At 36.6% G+C, this 21419-nt stretch overlaps 1 protein-coding gene and 1 long non-coding RNA gene across 3 annotated transcripts in view; one reads left to right on the forward strand and one right to left on the reverse strand.

The window, feature by feature from the left end:
- Window positions 1–21419, forward strand: part of KCNK2 (potassium two pore domain channel subfamily K member 2) — a 198320-nt gene that overhangs the window by 33479 nt on the left and 143422 nt on the right. The gene's annotated exons all lie outside the window — the stretch shown is intronic.
- Window positions 4205–21419, reverse strand: part of LOC118355279 (uncharacterized) — a 31859-nt gene continuing 14644 nt past the window's right edge. For both annotated transcript variants that reach the window (XR_007411846.1, XR_004817403.2), the window contains one exon: window positions 4205–6488. This is a non-coding gene — a long non-coding RNA (uncharacterized LOC118355279). The remainder of the gene's footprint in view (window positions 6489–21419) is intronic.

Genomic DNA, 21419 nt, shown 5'->3' on the forward strand with positions numbered 1-21419 from the left:
TAACTGTGCAACAAGGGAAACAACACCATAGAGAACTGTGGAATATCTCAATAAAAGGTTATTAATTAAGAGGGGCTTATTACTGGATTTGAGCTTGTGTTAGGTGGTTTTAAGGAAGGTTCAAGGAAATGTGGTTTTGCTTTTGACTGACTACTGTCAGAAAGTTAAAGCAATTCTATGACTGCCTTAATAATCTTAATTTTAAGTGTAAGTGGGGCTGAGGATGAATAGAGAGCAGCCACTTATAATTAACAGCGACAAGGAGAATATTTGACAATGTTTATTCTCTCTCTGCTCACACACAATTACTGAGTAGCCTTGTTTATATCTTGATCTATCATATCACAGAGTAGCCTTGTCTAATGTTGGTGTTCTATAAAATTGTTCATATACAAAAGAGAATGCTTTTGCTAGAGTTAGGACAGCTCCAAGCTGATGGTAGACAAGAGTGTTTTCTTTCTTTCTATTCTATATAAAGTAGTCAGAACTAGCCCTTCTGACAAGAGGACACTTGACCAAAAACCCGAAGGATGTGAGACAGTGAGTCCTAGGACATCTGGTATAAGCACTCAGGCTGGGAAAGCAGTGGGTGCAAAAGTTCTGAAATGGGCATGTACTTGGTATTTATAGGAATAGAAGGAATGTCAGCATATGGCTAAAGTGTTGAGATGCAACACTTTGGAAATCACGTTGGGAAGATAGTAGTGGTCTAGATCACGCGGGATCTTGCAGGTCATTGGAAGTGCTTTTGCTCTAACTCTGGGTGAGATAAGAAAGCTTTGGATTTCTTTGAGTAGATTTAATAATATAAATATTACATGTTATTTTAAAATCAAGAATATGTTCTTCAAACAGAAAGCACTTATTATTATTTATGACATTCAGTAATTTATTTATTCAACAAATATTTATTAAGTACCAATTACATTCCAGGTTACTGCTCTGGGCCACGGGAGATATAGCTGTAAACAAGAACAAGATACCTCATGTTCTAGAGCTTGCATTATGGTAGATAAGACAATGAAGAGTAGTATCATTTCAAACAGAGATGAGAGACGTAACTACAATGAAAATTAACTCAAGGTAATGGCATACAGCATTTGGGGAAGTGGAGAATTATTTACACAGGATGGTCTGAGAGGAACTCACTAAAAAATGATATGGGAACAAACCTTTGAATAGGACAAAAAAAATCATTCGAAGGAGAGTGTGTGTAAATGAACCTGGCAATGTTCGGAAAATGGTATACAGCCAGTGAAACTAGAGATCTATGAATGAAGGGAGAGTGTTAGGAGATGATATGGAGAATAGTTCCAGTGTCTTGAGAAGCCACTGGAAGTTTTTTAAAAGAGATATGATAGGGATGCCTGGGTGCCTCAGAGGTTGAGCGTCTGCCTTCAGCTCAGGTGTGATCTCGGGATTCGGGATCGAGTCCCACATCAGGCTCCCTGCAAGGAGCCTGCTTCTCCCTCTGCCCATGTCTCTGCCTCTCTCTCTTTCTGTGTTTCTCATGAATAAATGGATGAATCTTTAAGAGAGAGAGAGAGAGAGAGAGAGATGATAGAATCTGCTTGAGTTTTTTCAAAGATCACACTGACTGTGGAACAGAAAAGGTACTGAAGGGAATGCAGTGAGAAGTCATTGCTGTGGCCCAAGTGAGTGCTGAGGGCTGAGCCCTGGACCAGATGTGGATTTTGTGGGAGATATTTGAATTCAGGACAAATTTTGGAATTTCAGGGCTTACTGTTAGATTCAGTGGTTTTCAACTGGAAATGTTTTTTTACCCTCCAGGGGATATTTGAAATTGTTTGAGGACATTTTTAGTTGCCGTGACTGACTGGGAAGTCCTAGTGGTATACAGAGGCCAGCAATGCTACTAATCATCCTACAGTGAACAGGACAGCCTCTCACAACAAAAATTATCCAACCTGAAATGTCAATGGTGTTGAGGTTGAGATTTCCTGGATTAGATGTTGTGGGAGAGGAATCCATGATAATGGATAGTGCCCTAGGTTTTCGGCATCAGCAATGAATGGTGTTCTGTGATGAAAAGGAAGTGGGGGGAGAACGATTTTCCACCATGACTATCACATAGAATTAAGTAGCATTCTATGGATGAGAGTAATTATACATAGGTCTCTAAGTTCTTGCCATGGTCTAGAATCCATGGCTAGATTCCTCTCCTTCTTCTCTGCAAATGGTAGTTATGTCAAACTCAACTGGCTAGATGTAGGAGATAAGCAATAGGTTACTTGCTTCCCCCAAACCCAGAGGGATGAGAGCTTCCCATGTCTTCCCTTGCAGGATTTTTTGGTTTTTGTATTTCTGGGTTAGGCCATTTAATGGTGACCTTGAGGCTCTCATCATAAAATGGAAACAAGTTGAACAAGTGGAGAGACACGGAAAACTAAACTCTCAGGCAGGAGGATGCTACCTATTTCCTGGAAATTATCCTGGGAGAGCAGTGACTGTGACTGGTGTCTGTTCTAGATATTCTGGGTGATGGATAAGGAGGTATTAAAAATAAGTTAATTGACAAGTGTCTAAAGTCCTCGTATATATGAGGGCACGAGGTTAGACATTGGAAAATGTGTTGAATTAGCAGTGAATAAATGGAAAAACAAACAAATAGGTGGGAAGATATAAAATAGACAAGGCAGGGTAGCCCAGATGGCTCAGTGGTTTAGTGCTGCGTTCAGCCCAGGGCCTGATCCTGGAGACCCATGTCGGGCTCCCTGCATGGATCCTGTTTCTCCCTCTGCCTGTGTCTCTGCCTCTGTGTGTGTGTGTGGGGGGGGGGGGGGGGGTGTGTCTCATGAATAAATAAATAAGAACTTAAAAAAATAGACAAGGCAAATTATAACAGCTGTGCAAGATGTTAAATGTATGTTGGTTTTTTTTTTTTAATAGAAAATTCACCTGAAAAAGTTACCTTTCCACACTTGAACTCAAATCACTTTAACCAGGAAATTCTAGAAAATGGAAAATGGAAAAATAACTGAATACTTTCTCTGTTCTGTACTTTGTTTCTAGCTTACAAAGGTAGAAAGAGTTAGAGAAAGATTTGTGAACTATGTAGAGCCCTGGCTATTGTGTTCTGCTTTCATGTATTGTGACTATTTTTTATCAAGACTTTCAATGCTGCCTTAGTAAATCACAATGTCCCTCCACCTAAATAAGTGATGGCATAAACAGCACAAAGTCTCTAATCTTTGAGCTGGAGCTATACTTTTTGAGCTTTGCCATTTCTGTTAGTATTAATTCCATGATTAAAGAAATCTATCAAAAAAAAAAGAAATCTATGATTGCTAAGATTTCCCTCTATTCGGAGTTGTCAATGTTACATTCTTTGGTGGAAAGGAATTGGATAGTAAGAGACTGTAAAAAGGAGTTCTGAGTCTTTCTCCTCCAAGTCAGAAAGGCTCCTTTTAAATGTTAGCTCTGATGCCTGAAGCCCCCAGGCCAAATTGAAGAAAAAAAAAAAAAAAAAACATTTGAGAGGTCTCAAAGGTTGCTTTGTTTTCAGCACCATCCCTCCACCACATAATCCAGACACATAATTCATCACATGAGTATAAATGGTACTATATTCTGTTCAGTGTAACTTAAAACCCAGACATATACCAAATGCATGTTTGAAATGGTTGATTCTTCTATAGGTTGCATTGCATACCTTCCAGGGTTGAGATTTGCTGGGAACAGGAGTGCACCAACCATGAGTTAATGTACATGAAAAAAAGTCTGCAAGTTCTGTTTCCAGGTTGCCAGTGTGTCTTTCTATAAATAGCAAGTGATATAGCAAACCATAGGAAATATGTGGAGACAAGAAAACCATTACCTGACCAGAATGTTTTTTGAGTTACAAAGGAGGGCATTTTGGCCTTTTCCATACAAACCAATCAAGGCTTGTTTAGAAAGACTATTCTCAGTGCATGTGTGCTTTAAACCACTTTTCAATATTTCTAGTATGTTCTTCCCACTCAGTTTGCTTTTACTTGTCTTTACCAAATACTAGGAATGCTTATGAAACCATATCTTTAAATCACTAATATAACCAAACATTTAAAGAATTAATACTAATCCTCCTCAAATTCTTCCAAAAAATAGAAGGATAACACTTCCAAACTCATTTTATAAAGCCAGAATTACCCTGATACCAAAACCAGACAAACATGCCACAAGAAAAGAAAATTATAAGCCAATATCTTTGATGAAAATGTATGTAAAAATCCTCAACAAAATATTAGCAAACGGGCAAATTCAACATTACATTAAAAGGACCATACATCATGATCAGGTGTTATTCTATTGATGCAAAGAAGGTTCAATATCCACAATTAATTAACATGATACAGCACATTAAGAAAATGAAGGATAAAAACCATATGATCATCTCAATAGATGCAGAAAAAGTATTTGACAAAATTCAACATTAGTTTATGATAAAATTCTCAACAAAGTGGGTATAGAGGGAATGTACCTCAACATAATAAAAGTCATAAATAACAAACCCACAGCTAATATCATACTCAATGGTGAAAAGCTAAAAGCTTTTCCTGTAAGATCAGGCACAAGAAAAGGATTCTTACTCTTGCCACTATTACTCAACATAGTACTAGAAGTCCTAGCCAGAGGAAAGGCAAGAAAAAGAAACAAAATAGGAAAGGAAGAAGTAAAGCTGTCACTATCTGTAGAGTACATACTGTATATAAGAAACTCTAAAGATTCCACCAAAAACCCATTAGAACTACTGGCTGAGTTCAGTAAAGTTGCAGGATACGAAATCAATATACAGAAATGTCTCGCATTTCTAGATACTAATAACAAACTAGCATAAGGAGAAATTAAGAGAACAATCTTATTTACAATTACATCAAAAAGTATAAAATACCCGGGAATAAATTCAATCAAGTGAAAGACCTATACTCTAAATAAGACATTGATGAAAGAAGTTGAAGAAAATGCAAATAAATGAAAAGATATTCAGTGCTCATAGACTAGAAGAAATAATATTGTTAACATGTCCATACTACCCAAAGAAATCTACAGATTCGATGCAATCCCAATCAAATTCCAATGGCATTTTTCACAGATTTTTAAAAATATTTTTTTTATTTATTCATGAGAGACAGAAAGAGAGAGGCAGAGACACAGGCAGAGAGAGAAGCAGGCTCTATGCAAAGAGCCCGATGTGGGACTCCATCCTGGGATTCCAGCATCACGCCCTGGGCAAAGGGAGGTGCTCAACTGCTGAGCTGCCCAGGTGTCCCACATTTTTCACAGATCTAAAACAATCCTGAAATTTGTGTAGAACCACAATAGATCCTGAATAGTCAAAGCAATCTTGAAAAAGATGAACATAATTGAAGGCATCATGCTCCCCAATTTCAATCTATATTACAAAGGTATAGTAATCAAAACTGTATGATACTGGCATAAACACAGACACATAGATCAATGGAACAGAATAGTAAGTCCAGAAATAACCCATATAACACATATATGGTCAATTAATTTGCTTACAAAGGAACCAAGAATATATAATGGAAAAAGAACAGTTTTGTCTCCATTGAAAATCTGCTGTTTAATGTAGCTATCTTCATGAATTCTCTTAGCTAGATCTTCTGGATAACTTGCTGCAGCTTCTATATTCAGCACTTGCTGCTTCCCCTTGCACTTTGATGTTATAGAGATGGCTTTTTTCCTTAAGCCTCATGAACCAACCTCTGCTAACTTCAAAATTTTCTTCTGCATCTTCCTTACCTCTCTCAGCCTGCATAGAATTGAAGACTTAGGGCTTTTCCTGAATTGGGCTTTGGCCTAGGGGAATATTGTAGTTGGTTTGATCTTCTATCCAGGACATTCAAACTTTCTCCATATCAGCAGTAGGCTGTTTCACTCTCTTATCATTCGTATGTTCACCAGAGTAGCACTTTTAACTTCCTTCAAGAACTTTCCCTTTGCATTCACAATTTGGCTAACTGGTGCAAAAGGCCTTGCTTTCATCCTATCTTGGCTTTCGACATGCTTTTTCCACTAAGCTGCATCATTTCTAGCTTCTGATTTGAAGTGAGACAGGTGCGTGCGGGTGACTCTTCCTTTTGCTTGAACATTTAAAGGCCATTGTAGGGCTATTTACTGGTCTAATTTAAATACTGTTGTGTCTCAGAGAATAGAGAGTTCTGAGGAGAGGGAAAGAGACTGGAAACGGCCGGTAAGTGGAACACACACAGGACACACACAATATTTACTTGATTAAGTTATATGTGCCTGATTCATAGCATCCCAAAAACAATTACAATAGTAACATCAAAGATCACCAATCACAGATCACCATAACAAAATAATAATGAAAAGTTTGAAATATTACAAGTACCAGAATGTGACACAAAGACATGAAGTGAGCAAATGCGGTTGGAAAAATGATGCTGATAGACTTGCTTGATGTAGGGTTGTCACAAAACTTCAGTCTGTAAAAAGCACAATATCTGTGAAGCACAATAAAGCAAAGTATGATAAAATGAGGCAGGCCTATAATTTGAAAAATGAACGTAGAATTAAAATTCTGTGATGATTGGATTGGATGAACTGCTTATTTAATCATATTACATGACTATCATAATTTATCATTAAATCTAAAATATGACAGAAAGTTTGACCTTGGATAATTAGTTAATAGTGTGTTAAGAAATGTCAATGACACTTTGTCTCCTAAAGTAGATTACTATTATTCCTGAGCAAACAGTAGAGCAACCCTTATGATTTATCAATCAATATCTGGGTGTTTTTATACCACCTTCAGACAAGTGTTTTATATTCCCCAATCACAGTATGTGATTAGAAATCCTCGCTACATACTCAGAATGTCTTTTCATTTCAGAGAGAATAAGACACCTATCAGTTCCTCAAGCTATTGATAAAGTCTAACAAATGAATATTGCACTGCTCATTGGTTTTAAACAAGATATAATATGATACAAACAAGATACAATAAGACATTCCTGAAGAGCTGCCATTATAGTCACAGGTATATTCTTAGGAGCTTGGGTGGTTTGGCAGAGAAAAGGGATATGCTCTTCCAACTACCATTTGAAGAATTTTGATTTTATTATGAGGTAGGCTCCCAGAATGCCCTTTGCAGTTTCCTATCTTCTCTTGGGTCTCATTTTTCCCCACTTGAATGAAGAAGGACAATATTTCTAGTCTTTCTTCTTTCTAAACTTTCTTCCTTTCCTCCATTCATTGCAGTTTAAACTTTTCACTTAATGATTGAATTTCTGTATCTGTATCCTCATTGGTCCTGTAATAGGAACTCTCATCACCTGCCATTGAGCTTCTGATATCCTAAGAAATGGCTACAACCCATTCACATGGAAATCTGTATTCAGTAATAACACATTGCACTGTTCTTGACGGATTCCAGTCTGATGACAGCAAATGCTGGAAATTTCTCTTTTCTATACCATGGCTAATGGGTTACAAATTCCAAAGCCCACCTCAAATATAAGTTACTCCATGTTTAATATCTTAAAATGTGTCATATTACCTAATGGTATGGCTTACAAAAATACTAAAAAATATGGACAGCTAAGAGCATAAGGATATTGAGAATAGCTTGTTTCATAGAAACATTATCTATTACTAGTATTTATCAAAAGTGCTAATTAAATATGAAGTTCTTACATAACGACTTTCTGAAAGTTTGTTTAGAAAAAGAGAAACAGGTTAAGACAATAATACCATAGCTATCTAAATGTTTTAAAGTATAAAACATTTATTTTAAGAAGTGGTATCCAAACTACATTTGTAAGACAGAATGTCCTTTAAAAGCTCACTTGGGTTGTAGAGACCACAGAACCAGATCCAACTCCTGGAAACTTTTTTACTATCCTGGAGACTCATCAGTAGAATTGGAATAATATTAACAATGATCAAAAATGTTTGTGGTAAGAACAAATGTATATAGTTTACATTTGCTACTTCCCTAGCTCAGGGCAAGTGATATGTAAATTTATTATCTCTATCGCCCCTTTTTAGATTTATATTCTGCTGCTCATTTCCTAACCTGTCCTTAACCATTCTCCTGCTACCTGCATTATGTAGTTGGGTTACCCGATACTCCGTTGAAGACTGTGCTTGGGACAATAGCAAATCGGAGGTACAAATACTTTTTTGGAATGAAGTTAAGCTTTACATATTTAAGCATAGAAATAGTATAGAATAATTGTGATTTTTTTCAAACATTTCTGCTCTTACTTTTCGGCTGTTTTATTTTCATTTTGAATTATACATGGTGAGTAATATGGAGAGAAGAAAAATGATCTTTCAAGTAGTTATAATCCTAGCTGGGCATGTGACAAATGTCCTACAAGTGCAGAGGGTAGTCCCTCTGTTCTGGAAAGCCAAGACTGAGAGTAATCTCCACAAATGGCACACTTCAGAGCAGGAGAGCCAAAGCAGGAGCCACACTGATGACAATGGAAAAAGATGGCTCCTGCCTCGGTCTGTATTTATATGTTTGGAACAATGATTTTGTGGAGTAGAGACTCCATCAACCTGCCTTGAAGTCTTGGCTCTGCCACTGAAGTTCTTTGAGCCCTGATAGTCTAGGACTTGTATTTTCTATTTGTAATAACACCAAATTTCAGATTTGTAATAGCAAGACTGTAGTGAGGGACCAGGCAGGGCCATCAGACAAAAGCAGAAGAAGGAAAAAGGAGGAGAGAAGGAAGAAAGGGAAACAGACCAGGAGAGGGGACAGAGAGACAGAGAGAAAGGAGGGGCAGAGAGAAAGAGCAGTGAGTTGAAGGAAGGAGAGAAGCCACAGACGAGAGAGCACAGGCTGAGGACACAAGCTTCAGAGTCAGACAAACCTGTTTTCACACTTGGCTCTGCCACTTCCTGGCCTGGTAACCTTGGGCTGGCTGCTTTATCTCACCAAGCCTAAGGGTACCTTTCAAGAGAGCTAATCATATCTCCCCAAGTTGTTGCAAGAAGTAATTCAGACCATATGTGTATATTTATTTATTTAATATTCAATAAAAAACTGGTAGCCATGATGGTGATGATGATGAAAGGGCAAAATTAATAAAGTTTAAGAAGAAAAATAGAGATGGAAAAGAAGCTTGGGGGATGGGACAGTAGAATATGAGGAATAAACAGGAAAAAAAATGAACATGAGATTGATGTTTTCAAATACCAGGAGGACCTAATGGAAGATTTGCGCCCCCACCCTCTTCAAGGAATATCATCTCTTTCTCTTACCCACGGTTATGAGCCTCCACCAGATGAATAATTTTCATGTACCACTCAGTGGCTGGCAGAGCACTCACTGACAGTTGTGATATTTGCTCCCTTCTTTCCCTTCTAGAAGAAACAGAATTGCACCTTACACTGTGCCTTTCAGTACCAAGACTGACACTTAATTGAAGACAGAACCCAGGACCATTGGTTGTGCATGGTTGGAAACACATATATGCTCACCTGAATTCTATGTATCTTTTCAGAAAATGCCAAAAGCAAAGTAATAATTCTTGATTCCTTTCTTTCACGCATCAATAAATCCTGTTAATTTTACCTCCAAATCATGCATCAAAATCCACTTTCTTTGTACCACTACTCCTTAGTTTAAGCCACCATTGGCGATCATCAAGATTTCCCTCCTAACCTTTCGTTCTGCTTTTGCCTCAGTCAGTGTTTCTCCAAAGATAAAATCATTCTTTCCATTAAAACTAGCCGATGGCTTCCCTTTGCACTATGTAGAAAATCCAAATCCTTTCTCCTTGTTTACAAAGCCCTACATAATTGCCCCCACTGACCTTTCTAATTTCATTCTACTTTTCTCCTTGCCATTTGCCCTTAAGCCACACTGAAGATGTTTTCCTCCCTGATTCTTGAGCTTGCCAAGTTTTGTTTGTTCCCCTCTAGGGCCTTTTGAATGGTTATTTCTTTTCTTTCTTATCTTCATATGCCAGACTCCTTCTTGTCATTCTGATTTTAGCTTAAAACTCATTCTCCCAGCAGCTTCAGATTGCCACTCCACGTAAAAGTCACCCAATCTCCTTGATCATGTTACCTATTTTTTTTTCTTCAAGCATGTATGTTCTCACTTCAGTCTTTCTGGTGTATGTGGGGATATATACATACATATCATATATATATGTATATACATTCTGTTCCCAGAATTTCAGCTCAACTCCAAGATAGCAGAGGCCTTACCTGTCTTGTTCACAAATCTTTCCCCAGGACCAAGAGTTGTGTCCAGTTTATAATAGAATTCAATAAATAATCTGTTAAATTAATGATTCAACCTGTGAATACAGATACCTTGCCAGTACTTAAAATTCCTCATGGGTAATCTGCATTCCATTCAAGCCATTAATTCAGAAAACCTTCCCATCCCTCTCCTAATTTGGAAATGAGTAAAATTTACTAAGTCAACAGTGATAAAAAATGACATGAAGGCTATTTAGAGGGGCGCCTGGATGGCTCAGTGGTTGAGTGTCTACCTTGAGGTCAGGTCGTGATTCCTGGGTCCTGGAATTGAGTCCCACATGGGGCTCCCTGCAGGGAGCCTGCTTCTTCCTCTGTCTGTGTCTCTGCCTCTCTCTGTGTGTCTCTCATGAATAAACAAATAAAATATTTTTTAAAAAATAAAGGCTATTTAGAAAAAAATTAATATGATTTTATTTTTTAAAACTCTCAACATACAAGTATCTCAAGACATCCACCTACCTTATGCTGAAGTGGGGATTCGAGTGTTAGGGAAAAAAAAAAAAAAGTCATGTTATGACTTTCTTTTTTTTTTTTAATTTTTTATTGGTGTTCAATTTACTAACATACAGAATAACCCCCAGATGACTTTCAAGACAAAATCTCCCCACATATCAGTGGCTTTAAAAGACAGACACTGTTGAAAGAAAAAGGATTTTCTAAATAACTATAGCTTCCATTTAATTGTTCAAATGCCAGGCCTGGCCAACTAGATCACAGAATTTTGGATATGGGCAATCTGTGCTAGACAAAAGGGAGAAGTAAAAGAAAAGTCCATATAATCTAGCCCTAGAGAAGAGGAAGGAAGAAAGAAAGATGTGGGGGGTAGAAAGTCAGACATACATCCTTTTCTCTCCCCTTAGTCTAAATCCCAGAGCTATAGAAGCCTAGGGAACACCCGTGGCAGACATTCTCTGGTTCTGCTCCCTTTTTGTGATGAAATTCTCACTCAAGGAGGTGCTGAGGGAATGCAAAGATGGGCTTTGGGCCTCTAACACGGTTGACAGGACAGCAAGCATGGTCAACATGCCTTAGGATACTGCAATCTAGACACATATAGGAAGCCTAAATTGCTCTATACAGCCTAGTTTCAGCTTTCCTGTGGCATGGGATCTGAGGTGAGAACAGACAGGCCTACCTGGGGTCCCCTAGGCTTTACCATGGTCTAAGGGGTCCACAGGGTCTGCAATGCCAGACAGCAAGATAGAGTAAGTAGGCAGGGCCTGAGCCCCAGGTGAACAGAGAGAAGAATACTCTAGGTGTATTGACTAGACAGGTTAAGACTTGATACCAGCAGAATGCTCTGGGACAGACCAGCCTGATGATACTTCAGGAGAATCAGTGAATCTACAACAAAGGAGTAGCATGTCCTCAGTGGCCTCCTTTCTTTCAATACCAAGAGGTGATGTGAACATTTTCCTGGCCCTAGGCACTAACTAACTCTAAAAGGAAAAAGGAGAAGAGAAGACTCTGAAGGGCAGAGCAAGTATCCTCAGAAGACCAGGTAAAACCTAGATGCCTGGTATAAATTATTGGCTCAGATGGACTTTTACACTGACTTGGATTCAATTTTTAACCCCCTCCTTCCCTCCTACTTTCTCTCTTTCAGTCTCTCTCTCTCTTTCTTTTGCTTTCTTTGCTCCTTCTTTCTTTTCCTCCCTCCCCTCTTTCTTTTTCCTTTGCCATGTAGTGGGGGACAGATTTGAGGAAAATGAGTGGTTTTAGACAAAATTAGGAATCTATATTTTCTGTGCATTCCTTACTATAGAGTATGACTTACTTTTGTAACCTATTCTATAATGTTGAATTGAAACTTCTTTCTCATCCTAATGTTTTGGGTGTTCACTGAATACAAATTGTCTTCTCTAGAAAACATGACCAACAATATTAGCACAAAATCTGATTTCTTAAATTTATTACCATTTGTGTGGATAAAAAAGATATATAAATAAACCTAGGAGGAGACTTAGCTATTTGAGCTAACTATTCAGTTTCAGAATATATGATTTATGAAACTAGAAGACTATATACATATTAACTTCCTTTTTTTAACATATTAATTTCTAAATATGTTTTCTGATTACGGAAGACATGAATATTAGAAAAACTTGGGTCATACAAACGTGTTAATAGAAAAGATCTAGTACAAAACCGTTAGTATGTTGTATATTGTTTTTTACCTCTTTTTAAAATTTGGCATTATAGTAGATAATTTGTATATCATGCTATGTATTATGTTCAATTTCCAAGCACTTATTTTTTTTTGAAGATTTATTTATTTATTTTAGAAAGAGAGAGAGATGGTGGAGGGAGGGGCAGAGGGAGAGAATCTTCAAACAGACTACTGACTGAACATAGAGTCCAACATGGGGCTTGATGTGGGGCTCAATCTCATGAACCATAAGATCACTACCTGAGTTGAAAACAAGAGTTGAATGCTTAACTGACTGAACCACTCAGGTGCCCTAATTTCCAAGCGTTTTATATATTCATTTAATCATATTAATTACATTTTCCCATGCCACTGAAACATCTTCAAAAACAGTTTTGAGGTATAGGCAATATCCAACAATGCATATATATTATTATTTATTTAACCATAGCTCTAAGATGGACAATTAACTTAGAACATTTTTTCTCTTGGAAATCTTCTGTTTATACATAAAACTTTGTGTCTATTACCCAGTCAAAATATGGTAACATGTTGACTAACTTACCTGAAACTCAAAGTTTAATGCTAATGGATTCATCTGTTACCACCTATTGTCACCTTCAAACAATATGGCCTTTGCTTATTTCCAAAATGTTTTGAAGCATCTGCTTAAGCTTCTATGTAAAAGGAATGAGATTTAACATACTTTAAATTTCAAAATTAGTTATAAATGTATCTCCATTATTTATACAGTTTGTTTCAAATTAAGCTTCAATGTTCTTGATAAAAGTTTTTTTTTTTTCAGAAATATAACATCACATGCTGCTATGCTTACAAGTTAAAACACCAACGAATGAGTTTGTTTTTCTTTTCTTTTTTTTTTAAGATTTATTTATTTATTTATTAATTTATGATAGACAGAGAGAGAGACAGACAGACAGACACAGGCAGAGGGAGAAGCAAGCTCCATACCGGGAGCCTGACATGGGACTCGATCCCGGGACTCCAGGATCGCGCCTGGGCCAAAGGCAGGGGCTAAACCGCTGAGCCACCCAGGGATCCCGAGTTTGTTTTTCTTTGTTTTGTTGGTGGAAGATTCTGTGATTCAAAAATTATGGATGCTGCTTTAAAAAAAAGCATAACAAACAACTTAGGCTTGTCTGTCAAATATGCAAGTAGTCTTGTGGATTAAAAATTAATCAATTCAAAAAAATTAATTCACTAGCACTAACTCTTAGGGCCTTGTCTAAAACTACTCTAAGAGTTAGTTTGGATAACTGACTGAATGGATTTAAAGGAAAGTGAATTTCTTTAAAAATATTCCAGAAGTACTATTTTTCTCTATGAAAAAAATGATAGTCCTTATAATTAGTTTTACCTTCTGAGGTTAAACCAGAGACACTGTGGCTCAGGCTGTTTCCTTGGGAACAGATTATTTAGGAAATAGCTAAGGGGTAGGTTAAATCAAAAAGGAATCATTAGTATTTGTTTTATTTTTAAAGGGAAATAACCTTGAAGTTTTAGAAGATTTCATTAAACATGGACTTTAAGTTCTAAAATTTATTGATAAATTACAGGACTGTTTGAAGTAATTTTACAGTGTAATAATAGATGCTAACAATCTTCAACACAATATTATAATTTTCATGGTAACATTCTCTTTCTTACCATATGCTCTAGCCAATGCGTGGCTTTCATTAAATAGCACACAGGTGTCAGAGTTAATTGCGTAAGCTTGTTCAAAAGGCCAAAAATTACTCTGGAAACCAGAGACACAGATAAGAGTGTGGACTTTAAATTAAAGAGAAGAAGTAAGTCCTGGGCAATAAACAAAGGCAGGCAGTATTGGTTTGAATAGCTACCATCTTTTTTTTTTTTTTTTTTAAGTACCAGTTCAAATTAGTTTAAATGCTTGAGTTATAAATAAGACACGTGATCCACTCATAAGCCAAACTTATTGAATCATGTGGCTAATACCTTAGTGATTCTACAACATTGAATATTTACACATAGATGGAACACACAGGGAAAATGAATATGGTGTCAAGCTTTGAAAAGGGCAATTCTAAGGGGGAAGGTAAGACATACATAGAATCTGTAAGCACCCTAAGTTAGAAATACTTAATAAAATCATTAAGCTAATATTTACAATTAGACATGGGGTGGGCTAATTCAGCACTATCAAGTAATAATTGGTTAGACAATTGTGCCGATAAGATCACAGAAGACTTGTTTAAACCAAAGGCCTGCTTTTAAAATCTTTTGGTATTTTTTAAGCAAGTTTTACTGATCCCAAAGTCTTTTTTGCTCTTCAAACATTTATTACAGCATTTAATATGTGTTGGGCACTGGTCAAAAATTTAGGGATATAGGAAGTAAAAGAGATAGCCCCTGACTTAAAAGACAGATGAACACATCAAAAAACCAATGAATACAGCACAGCGACATAAGAACTACAAAAGGTTTGCCAACAAATAGGACACCCTAGAAGAAATGCAAAAATTCCCAGAAACATACAATGTTCCAATACTGAATCATGAAGAAACAGAAAATCTGAACAGACTGATGACTAGGAAGGAGACTGAATTAGTAATCAAAAACCTCCCAACAATTAAAAAGATGAACTTGGTGCTAGAAGGAGGAGTCCAACAAGGTTCTGTGAGAGAAGGGAGAGAAAGTCATGCTAAATCTTAGAAGGAATCCTGAATGATGAGTGGAAGTTAGCCAGATGGATTTGGATCAAGGACTGAGATTTTATGCAAATAGGTCCAAGCTTTGGAGAGCTTGGCTTCTTTGGGGGAACACAGTAGTACTAAAACTGGAAATTAGGGTGATAACACATGGCAACAAGGTAGAACATGAAACTGAAGAAATATGTGATTGAAGAGTCTTCTATTTCTTGCCAGTAGCTTGAATTTTATCCTGAGAGCTATGGGAAGCCACTAGACAGCTTTCAGCAGGGTTGTATTCTAAAGATTAGAAAGAGGGCAGATGCAAGGACACCATCTTAGGAGGTCTTGTAGTAATCCAGGTTAAAGTGACAAGGTAACACATCCATCTTGCTTAACCAGTTCCCATCCACGTCTCCACATGTTGTGAGCACTTGAAAGCTACTTCCCCTGCCTCTTTGGAGAGTGTGCCAAAAATAAGTAATATCTGAGATAATTGAGCTTTCACCATATGCCAGACACAATCCTAAACCTTTACATGTCACAAATTATGCAGTGCTCATATATAGCCTTGGGAGGAAAGTATTATTCTATTGGTATTAATATATTATTATTATATATTACATATAATATATATTATTATATTGTATTATTTTGATAATACAATAATGATAATGAGCTTTCAGCATTCCAGTTTCTTCCCCCCTGGACTTGACCTTGTCAGGACACTGGGTTGATCCTCCAGCTGGAGTTGCCTGCCTCCAGTTAAGACTTGAGAACCTAAGTAGTGGGATGGAGAAAAAAGGAGGACTTTTTTTAATTTCATGAAGAGCAGGAGGAGAGAGAGAGGAGGGTCAGAGAGAAAGGGAGAGCGAGAATCCCAAGCAGGATCCACACCCAGCACAGAGCCTGACCTGAGGCTCAATCTCACAGCCCTGAGATCATGACATGAGCCAAAATCAAGAGTCAGACGCTTAACCAAGTAAGTCACCCAGGTGCCCAAAAGGGGAACTTTTAAAACCACTTATGACTTAGAATTTGTGAGATTTGTTGACTAAATGCATATATTGGGTTAGGGAAAGAACAGACACAAGGATGTTATGCCACAATTATTGGTTAAGTCCATATTCAATGTTTGAATTGAATGTTCACATTCAATAATGTCCATCATTATGATTAAAAAGTATTATTTACTTGGACCCATATAGGAAAATGCTAGTGTATTTCTTTTCCAGTACTACTTGCCTTTTCTCTGGAATTAGTAATTATCTTACTTTTTTATTTGCTTAGTTCCCCTGCATCTATCATTATATTGGTCCTCAAGTCTCTGACAGAAGTATAAACCTTTTCTCAGTGCGTCACCTGCGAGGAAATCTGTCAGAATCATTTTTTCACTTGCAGACATTTCTCCAGCCTTACTTCACTTAGGTCCAACTCAGATTATTTTCTCCTATCTGATGTCTGAAGTTGCAAGGCTTTCCTTTACCATGTTACTATGAATTGATTTTGCTTCACTTCTATACTCTGTACTCCATGTTTTCCAATTTCTTATTCTATTTCTTAGCTTGGTTGGAGCATATCATCCCACAGCTGCTGAGAAAGAGTTCATGGAAACTGAGCAGAGTCCACATTATGACCGCCTGTTAACAATGGACTGCATCCTGGTGTAGGTCTTCTGACCTAATTGGAAGTGCCATGTCATGCCAGTTTTTAAATTTCAAATGTCATCTCAGCATAGGACTTAAATATTTTGAGAATTTTCATGTCTGAAAATAACTGTATTTTATATTGGCATATCATTTAGTTTGGCTAGATACAGAATTTTCATTTTGAGAACTTTCACTCAGAAATTTGAAGTTATTGCTAAATTATCTTCAAATTCTGGTATTAACATCCATAAGTCTAATATCACTGAATCCTGATTTGTGGTATATGATTGTTTTTCTTTTTTGAGGTTTTATGGGTCTTCTTTTTACCTCCAATGTTCTGGTAGGTTCTAGCCTTTTCATTTATTGAGCTGTATGCTCTGTGAGCTTTTTCAGTTTGGTGACTTTTGGTCTTCAATTCTGGACATTTTTCTTGTGTCATTTCTTTGATAATTTTCTCTGGTAAAATTTTATCTATTTTCTTTTTGTGGAACCACTATTATTCTAACAGGGGAGCTCTTGAGCTAATCCTCTATCTTATATTTTCTTTCCTATTTTCTGTTTTTCATGTTTTGTATTATATTTGGGGGGCAATATCCTTGAATGTATCTGCTTAAACCTTTTTTGCAATTTTTAAATTTCTGCTACCAAAATTTTTATTTCCAAGAGTATCTTTTTGTTCTCTGAATGTTCCTTTTTTATGCTCTCCTGTTTTTATTTTGTGGATGCAATATCTTCTATTTTTGATTATTAATTAATTTATTGCATTTTCACTTAAAATATATACTTCTATATTCTGGTTTTATTGAACTATAATTGACAAAAATTGTGTATATTCGAGGTACACAATGTAATGGTTTTGTGAATGTATACATTGTAAAATGATTACCACCATTAAGCTAATTAATATGTCCACCATCTCATCTGTTACTTCTCTGAGCTCTCAGAATAATAGTCATGTTTTCTCTGAAAATTTCTTTTGGTCTCTGGATTGTCTCTGTTTCTCTGAGATTTTTGTTTTTCTATTGTTTTGATCTCATCTGTGTTAAAGAATTTCCTCTTATATTTGAAGATCCCTGGCAGTCCATTTATATTTCTGAGAACTAATAACAATGTGCGGGCATGTTGAGGACATCTTGTGGAGTGGTAAGTTTCTGAGTGGCAGACTCACTGTAGGGATCAGACATACAGTGAGCAATAGACCTGTCTTCTTGAGCTTGTCTGCTTCTCCATAAATTACCTAATACTTGGCCTAGGGAGGTGATTTAAGCCTGCTGTCAGCATTCTGGAAGCCAAGAAAGGGAAAGGAGTATTTCTTTAAACTACCTTAAAAATAGGACTGATTTTTTTTTAATTGGATCTGTATTTCTTCCCAATTTGTTAAAATTAGTGATACTTTTCTTCATGAACAATTACTAGGTATTTGAACCAGTTCTATAAACTATGATTCTCACCATATACTTTAAGATTTCTAAGACTTTAAAAATCATCTTTGCATATAATTAGATTATTTTATTGACTTGTTATGATGACTGAAATTTTTACCATTAACCTCTGTGAAGAAAGCTTCCTTTAAATGCACCTATGCTGCCTGAAAGAAATATCCATCATCGATTAACATATCATGTTACCTAGTAGCTCTTACTCAGGATCCTCTGAAAAAAATGGCATGCAGAATAGGTTACTTCTAATTGAGAGGAGAATAGAAAAAACATACAAAGTATGATAGACTAACCTCATTTCCCTAATGGAGTATCATAACAGAGGGTCCTAGGATGCATTAGTAACCTGGGGCACAGAATGCCAAGTGGAAATAGAAAAAAGAACACGAAGAAACAGAGCCGCTAGAAAAATTCTCCCTTCGCAGTATTTTCAAAGGAAAACCCAAATTAACAGCTGGTTAGATCTGTAAAGGTGAGGGCTTAAAGGTGAACAGAATGGTAAGTAGACTATGGAATGTATCTAGGAAGGTCTTATGAATGAATCCACTTGAGTAGAGTTCTAAAGTGTGAAGAGTAACATGATGTGGGGGATGACGTGACAGAGAAAAAATGTATTGTTATCTATCAGATTACTAGCATTTTATTGTAATCAAGTAAGCTATGCAGGTTCACATGTGCTCATACAAAGAGAATTAGAGAAATGAGATTCTATATGAGGCATTCAAGCTAAAATATCATCTTTACCTGAAATATCTGAAATATCCTGATAACAGAGACAAAAGTGCATCAGTTTTGCATTTTTAAAAGCTTTTGTGCTGCAGGTAATTGCCTCAGTTGTGTGTGTGTGTGTAATATGGATCCAATCAAAGAAAATAAATAACCAGATCACAGAGTTTAGAAAATTTGGAAACTACCCCAATGCTAGACACAGGACATTCGGCCACACCACCTTGGTGATGAGGCTGCAGAATCCAGTGTCTAGAACAGTGTTTGCTTCCCTGGGTGATTCCAACAGGCTTGGACTTGCTCAGTATTTTCTTGGGAGCTCACTGCTCTGATACTGAGTTGCTCCATAAAGGGATGAAAGTAACTGGGGAAGCCTTGGCTTGTTGTAGGTACAGCTGGAACCTGGGTCAGGGAAAAAGACAACAAAACTATTGCTGAGTCTGGCTCCCCAGGAGCCAAGAAACAGAGGCCACTCTATTTTTTCTTAAACATTGAGGCCAAACTTCATTAGGAGCTGTGTTGTTTAATATTCCAACGGTCAGGCTGAAGTCCCTCTCTGGTAATTGTATTACTTATACTTAAATTCCTTTGCAGTTTCAAATAGAAAAGACCTAACTTCTTCTTCCTGTTAATGCTTTACTGCCATATACTTTCTTCAATTCTTGTGTTTGTAGGTTGTATAGTTTTGTGGAGCAATGTTTACATATTAGCCCTGTTTTATTAGATTAGGTTATTATTTGATTCGGGAAAACTCTAGAGGTGAAAAGCGACAAGGGATTACAAATTTACATGTATTGCAACATGACACTTAAAGTAGTTTTAATTGAAGGAATTAAACATTCTATTATGAAGGCCATGCTTTCTTACACAGAGATGTATCTCAATACTTGAAGCAAATGTTTTAAAATGTTGTATAAACAAAACTTTGAAAACAGAACAAGATTATTTTTTCAGAACCAGATTTTTAAAAAAGATTTATTTATTTGAGAGAGTGCATGCACATGTATGCACATAGGGGGAAGGATAGTGGGTGAAGGAGAGAGACAATCTCAAGCAGACTCCCCACTGAGCACAGAGCCCTGTGCAGGGTCAATCTCACAACCCTGAGATCATGACCTGAACCAAAATTAAGAGTTGGAAGTTTAACCAACTGAGCCAACCAGGCACCCCAGGAGACAAGATTTTTAGAGAAGCCCTAAGATAAATACTACGAACCCAGAACCTACTATCCATTTTATCTATTTTCAGTTTGGATTTTGTACATGGGTATCTTCAATGAGCCATACCTGTGAACCAGAAGTTGCAGAGAAACTTACATGTTCTTTAATTTTTTTCAAAAGATTTTTTATTGATCCTTAGTATTAGCCAGATTTTCAGGGAAGAAAAATGAATAAAAGACAAGAAATGGACTTTGACATCAAATTCATGAATTGATATATATGAAATATATATGTATTGGAACATTTAAGATCTCAGAAACAAAGTCCTCAGCAGCAGTCATCTGGCAACTGACTAGTGGTAAATTATGACTTCTTAATCTTTCAGTTTCACATTAAATGAGAATTAGTTACCCAGGAGCCATATGATAAAAGGGACTTTGTCTTGGCAAATGCTTTTAGGAAATTATGCATGTAATTCACTAGCAAGCCTCTTTTTCTAAGCAACTGCTTTGTTTTTCACAAATACTATATACATTGTATTTGATGGGAAAATTTGGATAACTTGCGTTAGCAACCCATGTAGTGGGCCTGGCCATTAACAAGTCATATGTCTTTGGAAGAAAAGTTGAGATGAAGGGAAGGAAAGATGTCTCTTCTGAAATTTCAAAAGAGAAGTTCCGACCTTCTTTCCCTGCCAGTGCTCTAAATGGTGCAAATTTGGTGACTGCTGGACTGTTTGTGATGTGGATCTGTGGGGAGGAGTGCACAGTTCATGCCTCAGCTTTCCTTTCTAATCCCTGGCTCTTCATTTAGGAGTTTTTGCTTTGATATAATAGTCAGTTGAGAGGGCTAGCCAAGGTAGTCTAACAAGGTAGAAAGGCATGGAAGAGACTTTTGGCCCCTTTCTCTTTGCCTCATATTCATAGGGCATTCTTTCATTATTATATAAGTTAGGCCAACTCTCAGATTTTAGATAATAGAGATTTTTATCCTAAATTTGATCAAGGAAGATGGGTCATTCTGAAAAACTGCATATCTCAATATTGATAAATCTTGACAACATAAATTCTGAATTAAAAAATAACCAGTTGAAAAGAATTCATATACAATAATTTTATTATATATAATATAGAATATATGATTATATAACATGTAATATTTATTATTATAAATAATATATTTATTATTATTACACTATTGCATAAAAATTTTAAAACTTTGTATTTTTACAGCTACATATATATATTGGAAAGACATAATTAGAGTCACAGGAAGCATGAACACCAACTTCAGAAGAGTGGTTATTTGAGGGAGGAAAAAAGAAAGGAACAGGGACAGGGGGTGGGGAGGTG

This window comes from Canis lupus, chromosome 7 (genome assembly GCF_003254725.2).
Source record: "Canis lupus dingo isolate Sandy chromosome 7, ASM325472v2, whole genome shotgun sequence".
NCBI lineage: Eukaryota > Metazoa > Chordata > Mammalia > Carnivora > Canidae > Canis > Canis lupus.